The sequence below is a fragment of the Cupressus sempervirens genome, chromosome 2 (assembly GCF_028749045.1).
Source record: "Cupressus sempervirens isolate cs-2001-9-10 chromosome 2, ASM2874904v1, whole genome shotgun sequence".
In the NCBI taxonomy this organism is placed as follows: Eukaryota; Viridiplantae; Streptophyta; class Pinopsida; order Cupressales; family Cupressaceae; genus Cupressus; species Cupressus sempervirens.
This window is the reverse complement of record NC_143119.1, coordinates 549,283,793-549,311,434: the sequence shown is the minus strand read 5'-3', so window position 1 is coordinate 549,311,434 and position 27,642 is coordinate 549,283,793.

The following is a 27,642-nucleotide window of genomic DNA, read 5'->3' as shown; positions in this document are numbered from 1 at the left end:
TATATTTAAAAGCTTGTGGCAATACCCATTCCAATGCTATCTGTTGAGTAAGTTTCACTATTTTATTGTTGTACCAAGATCTCTCTATTTATACACACATACACACATATATGCATATACATATGTGTGTGTGTGTGTGTGTGTGTGTGTATGTATATGTATATACATGCATACATATACAGAGATCACAAGCACATGACAATGAGATGCAAAGATCACAAGGGCATGACAACAAAATGCAATGATCACAAGGGCACGATAGCAAAATCCTAGATCTCTACAATCCACAAGATCTCTCTCTCTCTCTCTCTCTCTCTCTCTCTCTCTCTCTCTATGTGCATACATCCATATATACATACATACATATATACATATTTATAATTATACACATATATACATACATACATATATCTACATGTATATACATATTTATCACCTTGAAAATTTGTATTTGATCCTACTAGCTGAGAACAACTGATTGTTTTTTTTATTGTAACTAATCAGATAAAAGTTCTATTGGAATTTTTAATCAACCAAACTAATCAACAACTAATGCAGGCTTTGTTTTATCATTGGCTTTCTTCAAGTCTTGATTTTAATGAAGTAACAAAGTGGTTTTTAGGATGGAAAGGACTATATAATGAAGAGGAAACTTGAAAACTCGAATGTTGAAATGCTAAAATGCAATTTATTGAGGACCAAACATCTATAGAAAAGTTAAAGCACAATGTGAAGTTGATTTTAGATATTAAAAAAAATTTAAAAAACACACAACATAAATCATGTCCCATTAGTTTTAATTATGGAGAGCTATGTGCGAAAGAGGGTGGAGAGCTTCGAACGAGGGTGGAGAGATCTAAACGTTGGTGGAGATTTCATTATTGTGCCCTTGTGATAGTTGCATTTCATTTTCATGCCCTTATCATCTCCATATTTCATTGTTGTGCCCTTGGTGGATATCAGTGGAGATCGTGGATTTCATTGCCATGCCCTTGTGATCTCTACATTTCATTGTTGTGCCCTTGATCTATGATTTTGTTTCTATGTCGTTCTCTTGTGATCTTTGTTCCCTTTGTAGCACTACAATATTTGGGGTCAATTGTGATGGCATTCTACGAGGGCGGTGTAATTTGTGGTGTTCGGGCCCAAATGTAGTAGTGCTTGCTCTACATTTTTTTTTCAAGGGGAGAAGAGGTACCTATGTAAATGTTCTTTTATTTTCCTTCTAGACATGTATCTCTTTATATTTCAGCTAGCAAGTGATTACAAAAGCTTCTCTTTATGTATATGTATGTGTCTATACACACACAAACATATACATACATATGTATATACGTATATACATACATAAAAACATACATATGCAAAGATCACAAGGGAATGATAATGAGATGCAAACATACATACATACATACATTTGCATATGCAATTTTATCACCTTGGAAAGATGTACATTTTATCTTTACTCAATCACCAAGAGATAATATAATTTTTAAGTACAGATTTTTGCATACTTAGTTTGGTATGAATAGTTTTGATTGAATTTGTCTGAGGAGATTGAGTCTACTCATGATTGTAATGGCTTCACATGTATTGGGTCTTTAGAGGAGAGAGACTTACAGAAGATTAGATATTGTTTATGGATATGGGATGATTCGTTTGTGTGAATGGATGATCAAGAAAGTTGCAAAAAATCAAGGTGTCAGTTGCGAGTAGTATCATTAATTAGATAAGGGAATCAACTTTGAAAGTGAGATTATCAAAATAGGCATGTCCATCCTATGATAGATTTCTCTATCTCATAATAGAAAATTACCTCAAATGACAAGCAACAAATTATTAAATATATGGAAAATTAGAAGAACATTCACCTATAATACTTTTGATGGACAAAAATATAATAAAAATATAATTTGGTGGAAAAATCCATGAGCTATGTGGCTCCACATTGTTGCTATTCGACTATCCAATACTAGAAACTCTTCACATTAAATATGAAGATCTTGAAATTTAAACAGTTTTAGTGACAATAAATATACAATCTATTTTTTAAAAAAATAAGTCTTAAATGTATATCATCAAATAAAATGAACAAGAGTACTAGTTGTAGCTGCATAACTCTAGTATTACTGATTGTGTTAAACAAAATATTCAATAAAATAAGTATGAAGTAACATAAATGGATCATTTGCTTGATCGTATTACGACTTAATGTGAATGCATCCAATCATTAGCTAGATGATATTATGCACAAGAGCTTTACTCAATCACCAAGAGATAGTATAATCTGCAAGTACAAATTTCTACATACGTAGTTTGGTATGAATAAATTTGATTGAATGCAAGGATAATTGCTTGTCTGAATTCAAGACATGAATGATTAATTTAATTTAGAAGAAGTACTATGCAAGTGTGTATGTATGCATGTAAAGAAGTTCACATAGTGAACTAATTTACATAAATACATGCACATATGCATACAATCATCATAATAAGTTGTAAGGACCCTCCTCATATGTAATTATAAAATATGAATTCTCTATTAAAACAGGTATAGGAGATTTAAATGGATTTGAAGTAATGCTTATATTGTGAATGTCCTAATGAAACTTAGAATAGTTGGTATATCCATGTTTTAATACTTAGTGATTCAATTACTACTACATTATCTCGATTGTTAAAACATTAAAATTTCACTAACTATGATACAAAGCATTTTCACCTGAAGATAAGGGTGTTGATTTGATACCTCAATGATTAGGTTTTATGCTTCAGATAGTTCAATATTCTTTAATTGGTGTTGTTATGATGATTAGGTGTATGCATGCCTAATGGTGATTATTCTAGTACTTCAATATGAATTAATGAATAAGTTATGTTATATGGATTATGTGATGTAGATGATTAAATGTGGGTAGAAATGAATTAAATAGTTGATTTTATGAAACATTCATGTTCTAATTTATGTAACTATCCAAATAGGTTTTTAATATATATGCATGTGATTTTCTTGAGCTATTGATGTGTGCAATGAGTGTGCAGGATATTTTAGCCAATTTTTTTTTAATGAAGAAACAAAATTGAACCCTATGTATCAATTGTGGAAACCAGGGTTAAATATAATGAAAGATGCAAACCCCATTGTTCCTATGTTATTTGTGTCATGGATTGGGTGAATGTATCATTCTATAATCAGTAAATGTTAATGCTTTGTAATAGTGTTTTTATAGTGTCGCTTGACACTTGTGAATTGTGTATGCATTCCAACATGATAGTTAGAGGGAACCAAGTAACCTAAAGATTTAAGATAGATCTAGTTAGTTAACTTTTCATTAATCAGTTAGCATTGAGATTAATTACCCCTAATTAGGATTAGTGAGTTGTCTCCATTTTGAGGGTTGTTAGTAAATCCTAAAATATTCCTAACTTTTGATAGGTCTCTAATTAATCCTAAAAGCCTAAAATCATGAAATCTAAGTACCTAAGGGGTATGGGTATAGGTTGGGGACATTTTCCACCCCCTTAGCCCCTTTGTTTAACTTTTATGGTCACTCAAAAAGTCCATTTTTACTTTAGTGCGAAAATGGATTGCTTTCTTCTTGAGTTGGTAACCTTGACTCCACCTTGAGGTTTACCTAATGTCTAGTTGAGTTAGGTTCATTTTTTTAGAGGCATCTTTGAGAAGTTTTGGTTGTTACCCAATCTCTAGTTTTAGGAAGAAATTTTGAAGATGGAAGGAAGGAAGAGCTCATCTCAAACTAGTCATGTTGCCATAACCTTGTTGTGAAGGTAGGATTCTTTGGCTCATTTTGTTTATGTTGTTCATATTGTTCAAGCTTTTTTCATGCATATGTTATTGTGTTTCATTGATATACTTGTTTGTTTGTTGGGTATGCTTGGGAGGGATTAAAACATGTTTTCTTAAATGGTTTCCTTCATGTTTTGCTTGATTTTTGAAGAGATTTTTGTGGGTTGCATTTGGCATTACTCACCCTTGGATAGGGAAGAGGTGGCCATGTACGGGGGAAGGGCCTTAGTTGGACCTCAATAGTGTAGAGTCTCTTCTCATGGTGAGAAGAGAGAAAGAAGGTAGGGTGTTATGGGCCCCTACCTGTCATCACATACCATGTTTTGAAAATTTGAATTCTTGAAGAAGAGAAGGAATGAAATTCTTTGTTGTATTGGCCTCGAAAGGGCATTTGTAGAAGAACAGAAATTCTTGAGTTTTTAGCCCCGAAAGGGCTATGTTATGGTATGGTGATCGACGTCTCCTATTGGAAAAATCCACCTTCCCCCCCCTAGTTTGGTTCAATGTTGGACCTATTGTGTAAAATCAAGATGGGTATGCATGCTTGATTTGTTCTTCTTATTATATGAGTAAAACACTCTTTGGATTTTGTATGACAAAGTGTTTTATCTTTAATGTTATAACAGAGCATATTCTAGATTGATTCCCCTAAAAGATTATTTTCTAAATCTAAATAATACCAAAGAACTCCATAAACAAAACAAAAATACCTAAATTAAAATATCTAACTAAGTCTATTTTAAGTTATCCTGAAAACTCACCAACTAATCTTTATGTGATAACTTATCCCCCCACTCAAGAATTCCTTGGCGTCAGATTGGTGAGAGGGTAGACCTGAACTTGTACTGTATTAAAGTCAATGAATTAATGGTTAAAGTACCCCTTGTATCCTCTTAGATTTTTGTAGGCTCACTTAGACCATGCGTGGGCTAGGGAAGTAGTTTGTTTGGAGGGGCATTTAAGTTAATGTTTTGGCTTGAGTGTAAAAAACTTTACCTTTCCCTTTCATAGTGCCTAATCTTCCTCTGCCCATGCTAGGCTTGGACATCATACCAACCTGGGGTACCACCCAAGGAAGCTTCAAGTGGCGTGTAGCAAGTGGGGGTCATTGGGAGTAGCGTGAGTGTAGGTTAGTAGGGTTTAATAAAGTTTAGTTTTAGATTGTGTAAGTTAAAAGATATAGTAATATTAATGTTAGTATAATTAAATTAAGTGAAACCTAGCTAGTCTTAATTGTTAATAATTTATTTTAGTGGTGACTTAAAAGGTTAATATTATGGTAGCTAGTTAGTAGTAGTGAGTTTAGTACCTTAGACATTAGCAATGTTAGTACTTATATTTATTTTAGTATTAGTAAAAGTTATTTAATTAGTTTAGTTTTATATTTAAGTGGGATTTAGTTAGTTTGTTTTTCCTTGGTAATTTAATGAATGTGTTTTTAAGGAAATTTAAAAGTATTTTCTAAACTAAATATAGAAGTGAAGGTTAATTAACTTGTTTTTTTTTTATGAATAGATTTTTATTTTAAAAAAAAATTATAATTGCTAGATTGAAGTATTGTTTAGTTATCTTAATTTCCAAAACAATTTATTTAATGAAAAATTTGTAAAAATTCAGAGCGGAACTCAATTAGGGTAGTGGTGATATGTTAGTTTTAGTGAATCATAAGTAACAAATTTTCTTTTTTATATTATAGATAGTATTAATTGTGTGTAGGGTATCAAAGTGTGCTTCAAGGTTAGAGGTCTTGTTTATGTTTGATTTAATAAAGTTTTAATTAATTTAATGCTAGGTGTTATTTTAGATAATCAGTTCTATGATTGTGATTTCGAAATAATTAGAGTTATATTTACTTAAGTTGTTATTAGAAGAATTTAGTTATATTGTTTAGTAATATTTTGATAGTTAACATTATAGTGAATAATAATAAATGTTCTAAATCTATTGAGTTGGCCTTACTTTTTGATATTAAGTTTTTGTTGAGAAGGTTATAAAGTCAATGTAGTATTTAGTAAAGTTCTATGTTTTAAGAAAAGTTAGCATCATTATTGGTTAGTATGTTGTCTAAGATAAGTTAATTAGCATATTTAATCAATCTTAAAATTAATCGAGATTTATTATAAGTGATTATATTGTTCTTAAATTGGGAGTTAGTATTATTTTATCTTAAGATGTTTTGGATTTGTAAATGTTGTAAAATTAAGTTAGATTATTAGATTAAAGTTTAAGTGTTGATTTTACATCTCGGTAATTGGTTAGTATTGTGAGATTAGGAAATTTGATTTAATTATTCTAGTTATAATAGAATACTTTAAAATTAAAGTAATAACAAAACTAATGTCGAAATCAATTTAATAGTGAATGCTCAGATTTAAACGATATTTTCCTTACTCATTGATTTAAATCTAAATGGAAATGTCAGGACATTGTTAGAAGGCCTTGTAGATGTTTCTCTTTATACCTAAACTTTAACATGAGCAATTAATAGTATCAAACTTAGTGGTGCTATACATTTTTAAATTTTTTATAAAAAAAAATTAAAAAAAATTGTTCGTGTGCTTTTGCCCTCTAAATTTTGGGCATGACATAAGTTATCCTTGAATTTGACCAAATCTATTATATATGAACAAGAGATACATGTTTAAAAACAAAAGAAAGGAAAATTTACATAGGTACCTCTTCTCTCCTTAAAGAAAATTGTAGAGCAAGGGCATGAAGATCACAAGGGAATAGCAACAAAATCCTAAATCTCCATTGATCTCCACCAACATTTGGAGCCCTCCACCCTCTTTTGTGCACAACTCTCCACAATCAATCAAAATGAATGGGGAATGATTAATGTCATGTTTTCTTATCTTTTTTATTTATGATCCATAATCCACAATCCACAAGATCTCTCTGTATATATACAGACATGCATACCTATTGTTGACATATCAGTCAAGTTTGTTATTAGTGACACACACTTATTCAAATTTTGTATGGCTATTGAGCTCATTGAACAGTCTATAGTGTTCACCATGTAATTCGGCAGCCACCAAGCTCTATAGTTGCTATCGAGTTTTTTAGACTAATTCTAGTAGCTACCGAGCACTTCAGTGGTTACCAAGTGTATTTAGTTGGTGTAAATCCCAGTAATTCAAATTGAGAAAATTTAGTCTAGTAATTCAAGCCAAGCATTTCAGTGTTTATTGAGCATCACAATTTCTACCGAATTCACAATTCATGTAATGCAAAGCTAGTGTAAACTAAGCTTATGTGTTTACCAAGTCATTCAGTTTATGCCAAGTTACACAGTATCTACCAAGTCACCAATGCAGACTGAGTTCAAGACTACTTTGAAGTGATCAGTATGGACTAAGCTTCTACATCTACTAAGTGCATGATGATGCTAAGTAATGATAGTGGGTGTCGAGTGTAAGAACTTCACCAATTAAATCTTTAGAACCCGAGTATCTTCATTTGGGTTGACTTTGTGATATATGTGCTAATCTATATGATGGATGACTTTGTAACTATGTAATTTGGATTGGTATATATATGCAATATATTGTATCACATCCATATATAAGATAATGAGCATGTGTTAGTGAACAGATTTTCCTTCGAGAAAATGTATGCAATTCTGACCCTGAACGGCCAAGTGAAAGGACAAACTAACACCAACAGTTGGATAGGTTATCATGAATTGATAACCTTCCTCTGAATTATTATCGGGTACAGCTCCCCGTGCAAGATGTTTAATGAATTAAATGTGGGTGCTTGTACCAAAAATCACAAAAGGATATCAAATATCTACCCATAAATATAGCGTAGATACGAAAGCCTATACTACTGTATAGAAAGAAAGCAAAGAACAAGTGACACAAATTTCATTTGTTGAACACTGCATTGTGTAATGAAATAAAATATATCTTCCATTCTCTTGAGAGAAATAAAACTCAGAGTCTTTAAAGATGTTTGAACTGGTCATGTAACAATAAAACAATGGTATTGAAATGTAATTAAGAGAAAACTAAGGATGATGCAAAGTTCATGATCAGTGGAAGGAAAATACACCATAATCAAAGTATTGATATAATTAACCCTCAGTCTCCCTTCCCTAACTGTAAAAGATTGTAAAATATCTTCTACACATCACAATCAAAACACTATTTCAAGAAAGACAAAAATTCCTTTAACAATATTACATCAACTATCAAAATCCTATTTCTAACTCAGGCAGATAGTTCTAAAAAATAAAAGAAGGAAAAAGCCCATGCTCTGCCTCTCATAGCCTCTCAAAAAAAATAGAACAGTTTTGCAAGATCTCCTCCCTGCATGAAGCTCAAAGTCTACAGTCTGGAAGAAGCCAGAATGGAACAGGAAAAAGAATGGGACCTCCTTTAGAACAAAGTCTCAGAGAAATCCAATCTTCCCTCCTATCACTATATTCACAGCCTCTATTTAGCTATAGCTCAAAGTCTCCCAACCCAAATTCAAAAAAATGAACCCCTTTTCACATTTGCTGAGACATATTTATCTTTCCTTGTTGTCATTGACTGTTCAGTTTTGATAACTAATTCTTGAAAACCCGTTGCTCTTCTCTTCTCATTTTCACTATGAAGAATTATTGCATCTTTATTAACTTCCATTCAAAAAGAAATATTCCCAAGAATATGACTTTGTCATTATAAGGCATTCCCCAAATTTTATATCCCTAGAATGTGACATGGGGACATTCTAATAAAATTATGACTTTTTATTAAATGTTTCCTTGCCTACAATTTGCTGTTTCTATTTTGGACAAGTGTGTAGAGTCATTTGACACATGTCATCTGATGTGTGGAGATAGAATAAGAATCAAGCCTCCCCTTTCTCTCAAAGCACTTAAGCTTAATAGAGAGAAGAAATTTTTTAGTCATCACCCATACCCAACTCAAGTGCATAATCATTTCTTTCAATAGGTCCTTGAAATTGAAGCTAATAAGACTTATCTTTATCTTGAGTTTTGACTTCAAAATCTGAGGCTGGAAAATCGACACAGAGAAGAATGTATCCCTTAGACTTCAGTTTAGAAAAAGTTCCAAGAGCTTCGGGCTGATGTAGCACTCTAGATTTCACATGTACCGCACATGTTGTACAACACCCATGTCTGCAAGAAAATGGTAATGATATATCTTGGTCCTCTGCAGTTTCCAGTATGTACTGGTCCTCAGGAACCTAAAACTTGTGAGTGATTCCTCTGTATCTTTCATGTACTGTAACTACATACTAGTTTGGGACTTGACCTGTCATTCTTGGATTGAATGGTATTCCACTTTCTTGAATCTCTGCTTTGGTATTCTAGACCATGATTGAGTGGGTTATTCATGCTTTTAATCTCATTGATTTTAAAGCAAAAATGGGTTTATAAAAATTTGATTCAATATCATCAAGAATTATTTCATGTGTTTCATGCCTGAGCCGATCAGAGTACAGGCCTAACACTCAACTTTCAGTTCGGGCTCCAAGCCAATGCATTGACTCCACTACGGCTTTGTATAGGTATTCGGGTTAGTGGAACTCGATATCTAATGCATCGGGTCCCTTTTAATACTCTACCTAACATTTTGATTATTTAACTTGTGCCTTCAATTAATATTAACTCAAGTGGCTGCTTATATATAAGCTGACTCACCATGTGTGATTGTCCTCCAATAGCTCACAGGCCTCTCCTCTTTTTTTTTTTTTTTTTTTTTGTAACCATAGTATCAGGTGGCTCAAATCCTCTACTTGAACATCCAAGTAGTATTGCCTTTGGATCCATGCAGTTTTTATGCTACTTCCTTACATTCAAAATCTAATCACTTCATATCTTGCAATAAAAATGTTTCACATTCATGATTTTGATGATTATTTCATTGACTGGAGTGCTCAACCATAGGTGTGTATAACCCATGTAGTTGCCAATGTTTTCTTTAACAATTTCCATGCTCACGGAGGACACACGGCCATGTACACCTTTTGAATAGTATTATTGAATATGTTCACAATAACCTGAGCTCTTTTAATTGCAGAGAGAACACTATATGGAACCTAGGTGCTACTGTCAAAAGCATTGGCTTTGATAACCATTTCCACGAGGATTTAACCATCGAACCTTTTGAACCCATAGGACCATTCCAAATGTTGTTTATGTTGAACCTATAGGATGACTCATTTGAACCACTGAACCACTTTGAACTACTTCAAACTTCAATTTGAAGTGGTTTAAACTCTATGCTTGACATTTTAAAACTGTGACCACCTTGGGTACTAACAGGAGCTCTAACTACAAGACTGATTTTGATACAAAATCAGAGGACTTCAGTAATCTCTGGAAAAAGAATAGTGCCTTATCCATTGGGAAAATAGAGTTATCAAGAGAAGACCAAGAGCTTCTTGTAGAGAGGGTGAAGGGGAGCAAGGCAAAACCAACCAACAAAACAAACACCTACACTACCAGCAAGCACAAGGCTTGCGCATTATTCAGACTACACTATGCACAACAAAAACTTATTTACAAAATATATACAAAGGTAGGAAGAGAACCTACCATGAGAACCAAAAGAAAAGAAAGGAATCACATGAAACCATTTATCGATTGGGAGAAGTAGCATCCTTTTTGGAGCAACAAGTCATGTCTCATTTGAGAAGCTCTATACCAGTACCTACGGGAAACATCTTCAATGCAAAACCACATATAAATATGTTGGCCAAACATTCCTTCCCAAACAACTACAATTCATCATAGCATTCCTTTTGACTTGAGAGTTGATCTTCCACAAGATAGGATTTCATTTCAAATTGAAAAGGAAAGACTGCTAAAGTTTCTTCAAGAAAAGATGTCTTATATTCAAAAATGTTATCATTAATACTCACCTTTTGCATGTGGCTCTTAATATCATGATCAATTTCCAAGCAAAAAGATGCCTTCTCTAACATGAGATCAAGTCTTGAATGTACAACATCTCCATTTCTTTCAAGAAACAAACTGTCATCAAGTGTGCAAGGTATGCTATCTTCTTTCTTTTCAAAGGTGTCATTACATCTTTTAGAATTACCTCTACAATCTAGATCAGAGAAACCATGCATAGAAGACTAAAAAATAGACTCATTTACCAATGTTTCATTTTCAATTTGATTTGGATGAATACCTAAATCAGCCTGAGAGGAAAGATTTGGCTTGAGTGATGATTGAAATTTCTGCATAATATCTTCTTCCTCATTGAGAAAGGTGTCTTTCAGCATTTTGGTTGAGTCATCAAGTTTTTGTAAAAGGATTTCATCATGAGAAGCTTCAACCCAAGACATCTTTATCTCATCAAAAACATCACTTCCATTTTCAGAGTGACAAGATTCTTCAATGGGTTCACTTGGTGGAAGTAAAGCATCATTGCTATGCATACCAAGCATCTCCTCTACTTCTTCATTTATCAAATCATCATGATGCTCAACCTCATTACCACAATCTAAATTTTTTACAGCGAGGTCATCTTCCTTGATAACTAATCTTTCTTGTTGCTTTGATACTATGGGTTTGTGAGATTCTACCTCTAGGCTAAAGAAAGATAAGTCCTTCTCATTTGAGTCTACAAGCTCTTCGGTACTACTTTGCTCATTTTCACTCGTTGATTCTTGCACATGGGGTTTCTTCTTGATGAGAATAGCACCATAGAAATATTTTAACCAGTCCACTTGTTTTGCAAGTTCTCCGGTAACCTCTCTGATAGGATTGCTTTGGAATGGTGGCATGAAGATAAAGATATCTGATGTATCTTCTTCTTTTTCTGGAACCCAATCCTTTAAAATTTCTTGATATGTAAGGAAGACTTTCTGGTATTCTTCCTCAATAGAGCTGCCAAACTCCATCTTTGGGGAGGTACCTTCAGATTTTTGAGAAAAGAAAACACTGCAACTGCGATTCTTCCCCAGCAGAGTCACCAAAAATTTGTTAGTGAACAGATTGTCCTTCGATAAAATGTATGCAATTCTACCCCTCAACACCTAAGTGAAAGGAAAAACTAACACCAACGGTTGGATAGCTTATCATGAATTGATAACCTTCCTCTAAATTATTATTGGGTACAGCTCCTGGTACAAGATGTTCAATGAATTAAATGTGGGTGCTTTTACCAAAAAGCACAAAAGGATATCAAATATCTACCCATAAATATAGTGTAGATACAAAAACCTATACTACTGTATAGAAAGAAAGAAAAGAACAACAAGTGACACAAAGTTCATTTTCTGAACTAATGGGGACACAACCCAAGAACATAATGGACACAACAGAAAAAGGGAAATTGTATTAACTGAAAAATAAGCTAGTACATTCAGTATAGAGAAAATAAACTTCAAAACATGCCCTAAGGGCTTACAATAGCATAAATGTGGAGATAATTTCTCCTTTCAGTACCTCCTCTCAAACTCCACTCCGAACTACCTTTTACAATGCCAAGAATCTCCTTAAATAGACCTCAGAGTGTTAAGGACTAGGAATACATTCTAGAAAGTGCTAGTAGGCATCCATCGACCAAATAAAAGGCTCCAGAAGCTGTGTTAGAAGTTGGCACAAATCTAGAAGAATCTAGAAACGGTAACTGAACTTTTGAGAGGCATAACTTTTGAACCGTAGCTCCAATTGATGAACCGTTTACATTTCCAAAAAGCTCTCGAAGCACTCTATAGCCCTAAGGAAAAGCTTCACTCGTTCCCCATTTTTTGGCCCTTTTCAAGGTCATTTAATGCCCCTAACTTGACTTTGAAACATTCTTAGGAGGTCTCCAAAACTCAAAAAATTGCAATAACTTTCAAACCGTGGGGCCTTTTGACCTGATTCTTTTTCTAGAATGCTCTAAATCACAAATACATTCATCTGGCCAATTCACACCTTCTGGTTTACCAAAATGATGGCCCAATTACATACTCCTATTTTTTCAGTATTTACTAGCACACTGATAATGGAACTGTGAGAGTTGGAACCTTTATTTGACCCAAATGGGTGTCCAAAAATGAAAACACATGAAATAGAAATTAAGTCTAAGTACATTTTTTTGGGTGACATAGGATTGCCCTTATACCTCTGGATGCTCCTGCATCAGACAGTGAAGGTAGATTGAAAAGTGACCTTGTCACTTTATGAATGGTAGAGGAAATCCCAAATGGGAAACCTTAGCTGCTAAAATCCAAGTTGAGTCCTCGATCGATCGTCCTTTCCATTTGACCAAATACTCTTCATACTGCTTGTTTCTGGTACTCCTACCCACACCATGATCTAGAATGTCTTCTATCTCCTCCTTCTTAGAAGCAGGAATCAGACATGGCTCTAACACCAGCTCCTCATCTGCACCATCATCATGATACTCTGTTAAATCTGCAATGTTGAAAATGGGAGAAATGTGAATACCATCTGGCAGCTCCACCTCATATGCATTTCTTGAGTCATGTTTCTTCAAAAAAAATTAGAGGCCAAATTTCTTCATTTTCAGCTTGTTGTAAGTACCAGCTGGAAATCTTTCTTTTCGTAAGTGCACCATGACTAGATCCCCTACTTGGAATTCCTTATGTCTTCTCCTTTGATCAGCCCTAGATTTATACTCTTGATTCATCTTGGTAATGTGTGCCTGAACCTCCTCATGTAGACACTTGATATGTTCAGCAAATTCTTCCACTTCAGCACTTGTCCTCTCTCCTTGCTCTATCTTCCTCAATTCTGGTGTAGTCCTTGGGCTATTCCCATATACAATTTGGAATGGTGATTTTCTAGTACTCCTATTTATAGAGTTATTTTAAGAAAACTCTGCTTGTGGTAGAATCAAATCCCATCCCTTGGGCTTATCCCCAACTAAACATCTCAACAAATTGCCCAGAGTTCTGTTTACCACTTCTGTTTGGCCGTCAGTTTGTGGGTGATGCGTGGAACTGAATTTCAAGTCTATTCTCAACTTTTTCCACAATATCCTCTAGAAATACCCCACAAATTTAGTATCTCTGTTAGAAACTATACTCCTTGGAAGACCATGTAGTCTTACCACCTCTTTGAAACACAAGTCTACAATATTGACAACATCATGAGTTTTGTGGCATGGAATGAAATATGCCATTTTGGAGAACCTATCAACCACCACGAATACTGAGTCATTACCCCTTTGTGTCCTTGGTAATCCAAGAACAAAATCCATACTTATGTCCTCCCATGGCCTTGATGGAATAGGCAATGGCTGATATAGGCCAATATTGTGACTAAACCCCTTGGCAACTTGACAAACCTGGCAACTCTGTACAAACTTCTTCACATCTTGTGAAATTTGAGGCCAAAAATAATGTTCTCTAAGAATGGCAATGGTGTTATCTCGACAAAAATGTCTTGCCATCCCTCCACTGTGTTTCTACATAATCATATTTTCCCTCATGGAACTCCTTGGAATGCACAATTGACTACCCTTGAACAACATGCCATCCTGAATCAAATAGTCTAACCACTTGGTTCTATCTACAACAACAGGTTCTTTACAAGGTTTCCATGCTTCAACAAAATCAGGATCTTCGGGGTACATATTCTTAAGTTCATCAAACCCAACTACTTCAACCTGTATTACTATAAGTAACAACTATCTCCTATTTAGTGCATCTACAACCCTGTTAGATTTTCCACTTCTATGCTTCAACACAAATGTATAACTTTGCAAGAACTCTACCCACTTCATATACCTCTGATTCAATTTACCTTGGCTATTTAGGTACTGTAATGCCTGATGATCAATATACAAAACAAATTCCTTTGGCAATAAATAATTCCTCCATTTCTTTAAGGCCTGAACTATTGCATAGAACTCTTGATCATAAACAGAATACTTCTTCTTTGCATCATTCAATTTTTCATTAAAATATACAATAGGCTTACCTTCTTGGCTTAATAAAGCCCCAATAGCGCAGCCACTGGCATAACAATCCACTTGGAAAACCTTTCTAAAATTTGGAAGTGCCAACACAGGTTGTTCTGTTACCTTCTTCTTCAACAATTCAAAACTTCTTGCAGCTGCTGCAGTCCATTTGAACTCTTTTCTATCCCCTCTTATTGTATCAGTTAGGGGTGCACATATGCCACTGAAATTCTTAATAAACTTCCTGTAAAAACTAACTAGACCATGAAATGATCTTACCTCAGTAGAAGACCTTGGAGTAGGCCATTCCAAGATGGCTTTTACCTTCTCTGGATCCATTTTGAGACCTTCGGGTGATATAACAAACCCCAAATAGACTAACTCCCTTTTTGTAAAGATACATTTCTTCAGATTAATTAACAGTTTCTCTTCCCTTAGCCTTTCAAGGACACTACGAATATGCAGTAAATGCTCTTCCAAAGTCTTGCTGAAAATTAAAATATCATCCAAATAGACAATAACAAATTTTCCCAAGAACTTCTTAAGTACCTCATTCATGAGCTACATGAAGGTGCTTGGGGCATTCGTCAATCCAAAGGGCATGACTAACCACTCATAAAGACCCTCCTTGGTCTTAGAGGCTATTTTCCACTCATATCCTTCTCGAATCCATATCTGATGATAGCCACTCTTGAGATCTATCTTTGTGAAGTACTGAGCTCCACTCAAGCAGTCCATAAGATCATCCATCCTTGGCAAAGGAAAATGGTACTTGATGGTTATCTTATTTATAGCTCGAGAATATGTACACATCCTCCACTCTCCATCCTTCTTTGGTGCAAGTACTGTAGGTACTGCACATGGACTTAGGCTCTCTCGAATCAAGCCCTTCCTCAACAGCTCCTGAACCTATCTATTTAGCTCCTCTGTTTCAGTAGGAGTCATCCTGTGAGCAGCCTTGTTAGGCAAACTAGCTCTTGGAATCAGATCTATCTGATGACTGATTTGCCTTACTGGTGGAAAACCATCTGGAACATTATCAAAGATAATATCTCCAAACTCCCCTAGTAAATCTGAAACTTCAAGTGGTATTTCACTACTACCTTCTTTATCTTTCCTAGGAATCGAAGCATAGCACATATGCTGATGTTTCATGCCATCTAAAAAATTCCTTCCATCAACAAGAAAAATCCTAGCACTACTACATACCTTTTCACCTTCCTTTTTCATGGGCTTCAATTTGTGGTGAACTCCATCCTTTTTCAGAGAGTATGTGTTTGCATGTCCATCATGTACTGCATGTCTATCAAACTGCCATGGTCTACCCAACAATAGATGGTAAACATCCATCAGAATAACATCATAGATAACTTCGTCATGGTAACTCCCAATTTTGAATTTCACTAAACATTTTTCACTTACCAGGACCTTATGATCATCTTTTACCCAAGTAATCCGATAGGGCTAGGGACGTTTCTCCCTCTTGAGCTTCAGCTTAGAGACCATCTCTTCTGATACCAAGTTATCAGTGCTACCACCATCAATGATCACGTCACAACATTTATCCTCACACTTGCATTTGGTACGGAACAAACTCCTCCATTGTACTAGTTCAATCTCACCACTTAGTAGGACTCTTTCATTTACCAAGGTTTCTCCTCTTTTTGCATCCTTTGAATGTGATGATTGTGTATCCTCATCCACATGAGCAACCCTAGCTTGGCCCTCAGCTCTCCTATCTTTCCTTCCTTGTCGTTGAGGGAATTCAAAGGCAAGATGACCTTCTTCATTGCAATGGAAACAAGTACCACGGAAGCCTCCTCTTCCTTGTCCACATCCTCTACCTCTTCCTCTCTGGTTTCCAAAGTCTTGATCATGGGAGTGGTTGAAATCCTCATTCCTCTAGTTCCTGCTAGTACCCACATCTTCATTTTTCTTTTATGTTTCATTGCAGCCTCCAAATGATCTACCACTTCCCCTTCCTCCTTGACCGTGCCCTCTTTGTCTTCCTTCAAACCTTTTATTCAGCTTCTCTTCAACTGGTAGGACAAACTAGTATCCCTCTTCAATGCTGGTCATTCTTACCAGACTTAATTCCTCCTAAATGCTAGGTCACAACCCAATGATATAACGAGAAACCTTCTCCTTATTTGCTTCTCCATGCCCTGCTCTAATCAAGAGTCGGTAAAATTTCTCTATATATTCTTGGACTGATCTTCCTGCTTGCTTTAACCCATGCATCTTCTTAAACAAATCAAGCTCATAGTCCACAGGAATGAACTCCTTCTTCAATTTGTCCACCATGCGATCCCATCTTGTGATCTTCTCCTTTCCTCTTCTGTTTATTTCCAATTGAACCTCTTGCCACCAAATTTTGGCATGGCCTTTCAGTTTGGCCTTTGCAAGCTTAACCCTATATGGGTCCCTGATATCCTCATACTCAAAGTATTCTTCCAGTTCATTGATCCAATCGATCAACTCATCTGGTTTTAGATTTCTTGAAAATACACCCACTTCAATTGTAGGTCTTTTCCCAAACTTAGTAATGGCCCTAAAAATCCTTTCCTCTACATGATTCAGAACTTCCCCGTCAAATTCCCCTTCTGGTCCCATTTCTTCTTCTTCATTGTCATCCTCACTATCGTCACCTGTGACAACATTTTCTCCTCTATGGAGATCCTCTTGCAATGTTTGTACCTACCTTTGGAGGGCTCTAACCTCATTAGGATTAATAGCTCTAGCCCTTTCACCATGCTCTCTTCATGGAGGCATCTTCTAACTCGAACCCACAACCACATAGTCCTAGTGCAAACTGCCTCACAATCGGTGCTCTAGCTACACACTCAGGAAAACTAGCTCTGATACCACTTGATGGGGACACAACCCAAGAACAGAATGGACACAACAGAAAAAGGGAAATTGTATTAACTAAAAAATAAGCTAGTACATTCAGTATAGAGAAAATAAACTTCAAAACATGCCCTAAGGGCTTACAATAGCATAAATGTGGAGATAATTTCTCTTTTCAGTACCTCCTCTCAAACTCCACTCCGAACTGCCTTTTACAATGCTAGGAATCTCCTTAAATAGACCCCGGAGGGTTAAGGACTAGGAATACATTCTAGAAAGTGCTAGTAGGAATCCACTGACCAAATAGAAGGCTCCAGAAGCTATGTTAGAAGTCAGCACAAATCTAGAAGAATCTAGAAATGGTAACCAAACTTTCGAGAGGCATAACTTTTGAACCGTAGCTTCGATTGACGAACTGTTTACATTTCCAGAAATCTCTCAAAGCACTCTATAGCCCTATGGAAAAGCTTTGCTCATTTCCCCTTTTTTGGCCCTTTTTGAGGTCATTTAATTCCCCTAACTTGACTTTGAAGCATTCTTAGGAGGTCTCCAAAAATTGAAAAACTGCGATAACTTTCAAACCGTGGGGCCTTTTGACCTGATTCTTTTTTTGGAATGCTCTAAATCACAATTACATTCATCTAGCCAATTCACACCTTTTGGTTTACCAAAATTATGGCCTAATTACATACTCCTATTTTTTCGAGATTTACTAGCACACTGATAATGGAACTGTGAGAGTTGGAACCTTTATTTGACCCAAATGGGTGTCCAAAAATGAAAACACATGAAACAGAAACTAAGTCTAAGTACATTTTTTTGGGTGACACAGGATTGCCCTTATACCTCTAGATGCTCTTGCATCATGAACACTGTGTTGTGTAATGAAATAAAATATATATTCCATTCTCTTGAGAGAAATAAAACTCAGAGTCTTTAAAGATGTTTAAACTGATGATGTAACAAGAAAACAACGGTATTGAAATGTAACTCAGAGAAAATTGAGGATGATGCAAATTTCATGATCAGTGGAAGGAAAATACACCATAATCAAAGTTTTTATATAATTAACCTTCATTCTCCCTTCCCTGACTATAAAAGATTGTGAAATATATTCTACACATCACAATCAAAACACTATTTCAAGAAAGACAGAAACTCCTTTCACAATATTACATCAACTATCAAAATCATATTTCTAACTTAGGCACACAATACTGAAAAAGAAAAGAAGAAAAAAGCACATGCTCTACCTCTCATAGCCTCTCAAGAAAAATAGAACAGTTTTGCAAGATCTCCTCCCTACCTGAAGCTCAAAGTCTGCAGTCTGGAAGAAGCCAGAATGGAACAGGAAAAAGAATGGGACCTCCTATAGCACAAAGTCTTAGAGAAATCCAATCTTCCCTCTTATCACTATATTCATAGCCTCTGTTTTTCTATAGCTCAAAGTCTCCCAGCCAAAATTTAGAAAACTGGAAACCTTTTCACATTTGCTGAGACATATTTATCTTTCCTTGTTGTCGGTGACTGTTCAATTTTGATAACTGATTCTTGAAAACCCATTGCTCTTCTCTTCTCATTTTCACTATGAAGAATTATTGCATCTTTATTAACTTCCGTTCAAAAAGAAATATTCCCAAGAATATGACTTTGTCATTATAAGGCATTCCCCAAATTTTATATCCTCGGAATGTGACATGGGGACATTCTAATAAAATTATGAGTTTTTATTAAATGTTTTCCTGCCTACACCTTACTGTTTCTATTTTGGACAAGTGTGTAGAGTCATTTGACACATGTCATCTGATGTGTGGAGATAGAATAAGAATCAAGCCTCCCCTTTCTCTCAAAGAACTTAAGCTTAATAGAGAGAAGAAATTTTTTAGTCATCACCCATAGCTAGCTCAAGTGCATAATTATCTATTTTAATAGGTCCTTTAAATTGAAGTCAATAAGACTTATCTTTATCTTGAGTTTCAACTTCAAAATCTAAGGCTGGAAAATTGACACAGAGAAGAGTGTATCCCTTAGACTTCAGTTTAGAAAAAGTTCCAAGAGCTTTGGGTTGATGTAGCACTCTAGATTTCACACGTACTGCACATGTTATACAACACCCATGTTTGCAAGCACATGGTAATGATATATCTTGATCCTCTATAGTTTGTAGTATGTACTGGTCCTCAGGAACCTAAAACTTGTGAGTGATTCCTCTTTATCTATCATGTACTGTAACTACATACTAGTTTGGGACTTGACCTACCATTCTTGGATTGAATGGTATTCCACTTTCTTGAATCTCTGCTTTGGTATTCTAGACCATGATTGAGTGGATTATTCATGCTTTTAATCTCATCAATTTTATAGAAAAAATGGGTTTATAAAAACCTGATTCAATATCATCTGGAATTATTTCATGTGTTTCATGCCAGAGCTGATCAGAGTACCAACCTAATACTAAAATTTCAGTTCGGGCTCCAAGCCAATGCATTGACTCCACTGCGACTTCTTGTAGGTATTCAGGTTAGTGGAACTCGATATCTAATGCATCGGGTTGCTTTTAATATTCTACCCAACATTTTGATTATTTAACTTGTGCCTTTGATTAATATTAACTCAAGTGGCTACTTATATATAAGCTAACTCACCATGTGTGATTGTCCTCCAATAGCTCGTGGGCCTCTCCTCTCTTTTTAAATTTGTAACCATAGAATTTGGTGGCTCAAATCCTCTACTTGAACATCCAAGTAGTATTGCCTTTGGATCCATGCAGTTTTTATGCTACTTCTTTACATTAGAAATCTGATCACTTCATATCCTACGATAAAAATGTTTCACATTCATGATTTTGATGATTATTTCAATGACTGGAGCGCTCAACCAGAGGTATGTATAACCCACGTAGTTGCCAATGTTTTCTTTAACAATTTCCATGCTCATGGAAGACTCACAGCGATGTACACCTTTTGAATGCTATTGTTGAATATGTTCATAGAAACTTGAGCTCTTTTAATTGCAGAGAGAAGACTATGTGGAACCTAGGTGCTGCTGTCAAAAGCATTGGCTTTGATAACCATTTCCACAAGGATTTAACCATCAAACCTTCTAAACCCATAGGACCATTCCAGATGTTGTCTATGTTGAACCTGTAGGATGACTCATTTGAACCACTGAACCACTTTGAACTACTTCGAACTTTAGTTTGAAGTGGTTCAAACTCTACACTTGAAGTTTTAAAAATGTGACCACCTTGTGTACTAACAGCATGCAAATGCGAATGTAGATAGTTGAAGCTAAGCAACAGATAAAAAGTGAATTGTGAAGGCCATATAAAAAGAGGAGCAGCAGAGATATATTCACCACAAAAACGTGATCAGTACAATCAAAGAATCTCTATCAACAATCCAGTTGTAAGTCAGAGATCTACTATTTCATCGTAATAGGTGAACCAATCAAAATCCTTTCACAAGATAGACTTAATTGTCTTTCTTAAATCTCTTAATAGAATGCATACTTCATTGTGTGTTTGTAAAACCTATAACAAGGTGGACCTAGTAGTCCTAATTTCTCCCAACAAGGTAGATCATCAGAAGTGATCATTGTAAGCCTTAATGGGCGAACTCTATGTTGCAGTATTGAAGTTTTGTGGGTATCATCCCCACCCCAATTTTACTTTCTATTTGGAATGTTTCTAGGTCACCAAATCATTGTGTTCAAGTGTTATGAATGTTTTGTGTTTCCATTTTGTCATGCATGCAATTAAATCAAATATTATAAACTAAATGGTAATTGGATTACTGAAATTAAGATCTATAATTGATAATAATAAAAAATTGGTTACTGATTCACCCCTCCCCTCTCAATAACCTAGCATAGTCTTGAATATTTCCAAAACCTACATACATACATACATGAAAATAATAATGCACTTTCTAAGAGTTTAAAATTGTTCAAAAAAATTAATGTTTTACAAGAAAATGCATCTGAAAAACTATTCGCTCATAACTAAGAACATGGTGTTAAAATAGTACAAAAAGGGCTTGACATGAGACGTTTGCAAGTGAGGGTGTTGACCAATCTTGGAAACTTGAATGCTGAAATGAAAGGTATCAATGATCAAACACCTATGCCATAGTTACAACACATTGTGAGGTTGATTTTAGATATGGTAGATGTAGATATTCAGAAGTTTGATAATCAAAATAGTAGTAGTAGGAAACACCATACCTCCATTCTAGGGTCAGATATTTCATTAGCACCAACAAAACTTCATTACATGGCTCTAGAAGCTTTTCATGCAAAAACCCTCCATGATGGAAAATGGATTCTTCACCCTCCTGGAAGAAGCAATTCAAGCTAGCTTCATCTGCAAACCTAGTCACCTTCTACCATTTTCTCGCTTTCATTGGAAGGCCTGTCACCAATGAAATAATTTCCTTAGAAACCTGAAATGTAATTCCATTAACCATCACCTTTCTCTCATCTCAAGAATTCATAAATTGTTGAGAACATCTCTCATCAAAACCATTCAATGCCTCCATGAATGAGACCAATCTCTCCTCCCCAAGCATGTACCAGGTTAGGGGTTTATGAGAACTATCATAAATCATTGAAGACTCAATATGCAAAAGATCTTCCCCCATTGCAACAACCTTAACCACAAATCTCACTCCTTTCAAAGCTCTAGACTATAGGCAAATTTAAAAAACACTGTCACACTTATTCAAAAAAGTAAGTTGCACAAAGTACTCATAAAATCCTTTACTATAATGAATACCCATGTCACTTCTCTGATTTGTTATCATGTACCAACTATCATTTCCCCAATACCACTCTTTTTTATCATCTCCAAGAAGCTAAAGCCTTTTGAAATTTGAATTATTACTCCACATCCAGTACGAATTTATGATAAAGAAAATCATAAAAAATACACTCAAATCATACTTTGATTTACTTTCCCTTTCAAACCACACAAATTTATTATTGGAAGTACCCTTTCCCTCATTCCTTTCCATTTGTCTAGAGTGAACCAGCCCCATCAGTCAACTCAACACTGAGTTGTCACTTAAAGCATAAAATCTATCCAAGTAGACCCAATGATGGGATATTATCTTTATTCACTAAAATTCTTACCAATTTGGTAACACTCCAATTTCTCTCTAGCAACATAAGCCTTGCACACTCAAACCCAGTGCTACCATCAAATCTGCTACCCCATTGCCCTCCCTATAAATATGGTGCAAGTCATATCTTTTTAGGATAGTTAAAGAATTCCTAATTTCTTCAATCACCCTTTTGATCGCCCAACCATCTTTATTAGTGTATGTGTTTTGAGAAAAAAATGATGTTAATTAATTTGTGCAAGTAGAATATTTTATTGGAAATTATGCAGTTGTTGTATAGAAATGTTTAAATAGATTTTGTAGCTATCAAAATATATGTTTTAGAAGTTAATTGTATTGATTTAATGAATTGAGCACATTTTAAGAAAAGTTTATAATTAATTGGAATCATAACTATTAAAATAAATAATTTGAAATTTTCGTTGCCCTAAATTTAGAGATTTAAATTATATTTTCTTTAGTAAATTTAAATGTTTGAAGCATTATTGTCCAATACATCTATGAAAAAACCAAATACATCATGCTTTTAAATTTTTTTACATGAATGCAATTATGTTTGATACATATTTATATTTAGAGATGGAAGCAATTAATTTTGATTACAATGTTTACATATTTACATTTATAGATGATTAAAATTATGTTTGAATACAGTAGACCTGCATATTTATACTTATAGATGAATGCAATTATGTTTAATTACAATGTTACATATTTATATTTATAAATAATCTCCTAAAATGTCACCATTAAAAAAGCACCATGATGGAGTTTCAAAAAAAGGGATCCTATATGACCAAATAATTTGAGCCAATTACATTTGAGATAAATTATTTTTAAAAATAGATTTAATTGATAAAAAAAAATTGAAACTTTAGAAATATTGAAATGAAATAAGAATACTTCATTGTATATGGTTCATATGTGCAAAACTAATTCATTAGTTGTGTAAAGTGAATGCAATAGTACTAGCCTATGGTAATTATAATAATATATAATATATGTGATACACACTACTATCTATAGGGGGAATAAAGACATTTTTTAGATAACGCCTTTATCAATTGTCTTCATTTGCAACAATAAAAAAGTTGTGTATCATCTCACATCTCATCTTTAACTGAATGTCTTAAAATATGTTTTAAGATATAGTTTATATAAGACAATAGGAAACAAAAGTAACTTCATGTTGTTAGAGATAATTTACTTTAATCTCAACTAATGTCTCTAGAGGGACAGTATGTTTTTTACATCCAATTATTGTCTATCAAAGAAATTATTGAACAAACCTATTAAAAGCATATTAAATTTTTTTTTAAAAAATTTCTTATAGACTCAACATCTAATGTTTCCACAAAACAATAGTACAAATATTCACTGAGACACTCAACAAAGTAGCATAACAAACTAACTTGACAAGAAAAATCATAAAAAATCAATTAATTCCCAATGTTTTTTTCTTACAAAATGATGTGGGAGTTGCTCTACCACAACCAAAAATGTACACCATGGATATGACATATCCATCATTGAATAATAATATTGACTTCCCTTAACTCTATAGCTCATAGTGAAGTACATAAAATCACTCAAACACCTTCATATTACACGTCCACCAAGTTTAATGGCATAGTACAAAAGATCCTTGCTTTAAATACATATCTTTATGAACAAAACTATAAGGAAATATCTTCTTTAGATGTTAGTCCCTAATGACATGAATTTCCATCTCAATGGGATCAGTGGCCTGCAACTCTTAGTGAACACCATCAAGCTCTGTTCTAAGTTTATCTTTGGAGGTAGCATAAAACATGTTCTTTTTTATACGAGTTGCAACAAGAGATTTGATGATATCATTAAAATATTTGCCACATTTAGACATTGAAGATGAACATTGATGTGCAATGTGTATCGTTTAATTGACAAGGGAAAACAAAATAGATGTACAACAGATTAAAAAATGTGATCAAAGTCATGGTGTGATCTCAAATGTTTCCTAACTTCATGGAATTGATTAGAGGGAAAACATTTACCATCCATTTGACCAGAAATTTTAATGCCATATACTTCAATACTAACCTTATTTTGGTTCTTGAAACTTGTTTCCATTATCAACTAATGCACCATATAAATATGTATGAATTGTATTTACTTAAGAAAAATGCAAAAGAATTGACTAGGGGATGAAGAACATATTTCTCTTTTGGTATTTGTGGTAATGTTCTCCATAATTATATTCCATTCTACTCTTTTGTAGGTAAAATAAACAGCAAAACCCATAGCTTTGAATTGTTCATCTTCACAACAAATGTGTAGTGTCCACCCATGGTTTACCCTTCTATTATGTGTCTTGAACTCTTTTAGGCATATTTTCATGCATGTGTTAGTTTAAGATATGTTTGATTTATACTTATATGATAGTTGTTAGTTTATGATATGTTTGATTTATACTTATATGACAGTATTCCATGACTTGATTTTATTTTTAGATTGAATACTTTCATAATGATGATTCTTTAAGGACTTCTAGTTAGTAATTGCAGTTGCTTTCATGATGATTTTTTACACTATGTCTTTGAACAATGATGATTGTGTGTCCATGAATATAAATAAATTTATATAGAAATATGATGTTCCTTGTACTCATGATTAATTATGGTACTTACCCCATACTTGTATGTGTGTGGTGTGTGTGTGTGTTTTACTTTTCTATCTAACTTAGTTAAGGGAGGGAGTCATAGTCCCTTACTAGTCAGGATCTAATGATGTACCACTCCCTCCCATTGCCTGTTTAGTTTATATATATATATATATATGCACATGTACATGCTTGTCTTTTATGCATGACGAAAGTATTGGGCATTGATTTTCTTGATTTGTCATGATGAGTGCACCCTATCACAATAGCATAAACCCTATTTAGGTTTAATTGGTATTTCCATTATTCCATATTTATATGTGTTAATTGCTCACTTTTTTAAAGCTCATGATGCCTGGTCAATCTTGCAAACCAAGTATGACAGTGGAGATGAATACCGCAAAATACAGTTGCAGGATCAACTTGAAGATCTCAGGTATGCAGATTTTAAGAGTATGGATGAATTTTTGTTAAAATTTGATTCTCTTAAAAGACAAATTATTGCCTTAGGTGTTCAATTAGAGGACATTCGTTTAATTCATCTTATTCTTAAAAAGTGTCTTCCTAGACAGTTTCAACAGTTTATAACTAATATTCATGCACAGCTTGCTATTCCTACTTTAATTTCTCAGTTAACTTATGTTATTTTTCAAACTTTACTAAGACAGGAAGAAGTTAAGCTAATTCAGTTTGGTACCCTTAAATCAACTGAACATGCATTTGTGTCTAGAAATTCAAATAATAATTTTCGTTCCAATAATAATAATAACAACAACAAACAATATAATACTAATTCAAATAATTCCAACACTAAATTTCATGCAAAATATAACAATAATAACAATCATCATAATAACAATCGTAATACTAATAATCAAAGGAATCATTCCAATTCCAAACCTCATTGTTCTTATTGTGGCAAAGATGGTCATATTGTCAATAACTGTTTTTAAAAGCAAAATGATAAAAAACCTATGAACAACAGTAACAATAATAAAAATCAAATCATAAAAAAGGTAACTCTACTGGTTCTAATTCTCGCCATGCTTTTACTTGTAGCTTTAATCTTTGTAGACCTTTAGAATGGATTGTTGACAGTGGTGCATCACAACATGTAACTTCTCATAAAGAAATTTTTGATTCTCTACAACTTGATATTGCTAACATTCCTATTCAGTTAGCTAATAATCAAACTTGTAAAGTTGAAGGTTTAGGTGATGTAACTATTCCTAATGGTAAATTACATGATGTATTATATGTACCTGATTTGAAAACTAATTTGCTTTTTTGTTTCACAGTTATGTCAGGACTATAAAGTTGAATTTTACAAAGATACATGTTATGTCATAGATCCTCAAACTCAAAAAGTGATTGCTCATGCTAAAATGGATAATGGAAATTTTTTTAAATTCCATGAATTTGCTAGTTCATGATATTCGTTACATACTTCTATTGATTTCAATATATGGCATGAAAGACTTGGCCATTTAAATTCAAATTATATTACTTTCATGCAAAAGCACAATATGGTTGATGGCTTGCCTCACATTATTCCTTCTAAGATTGCCCGTACAGGTTGTATGAGTGGTAAGATGCATAGGGAGCCCTTTCTAAGTGGAAAATCATGGCGGGCAACTCATAAGTTGCATCTTGTCCATAGTGACCTATTGGGCCCCATGGAGAATAACTCCATCCAAGGTTCTCGATATGCACTTACCTTTGTTGATGATTTTTCTAGATGAACTTGGATCTATTTTTTGCATAGCAAGGATCAAGTTCTTGATATATTCATTGAATTTTAGTTATATGTTGAAAGGCAATCTGGTTTTAAACTTAAAATTCTCAGAACTGATAATGGAAAGGAATAAGTGAATAATTCTTTTCACTCTTATTTGAAATCATGTGGAATTAAACACGAGCTTACTATTCCTTATACACTACAACAAAATGGTGTGGCAGAAAGAAAGCATCAGACCATTATTGAAATGGCTAGAAGCATGTTGCATGCTAAGAATCTGCATTATAAATTTTGGGTTGAAGCCATGTTTTGTGCAACTTATATTCTTAATATGACTCCTACCAAATCTCTCAAGGTTATTACTCCAGAAGAGGCTTGGTCTGGTAGGAAACCTAATTTACATCATTTGCGGATTTTTGGATCTATTACTTATGTTCACACTCCTAAACAGAAAAGGCATAAATTAAATGCTAAGTCATCTCCTTATATGTTTGTTGGTTATGATGAAAACACTAAAGGTTATCGTGTTTATGATTCCACTACTAACAAAGTTCAAGTTGCTAGAGATGTTTGTATTGCAGAAAATGGAGTCCATGATTGTT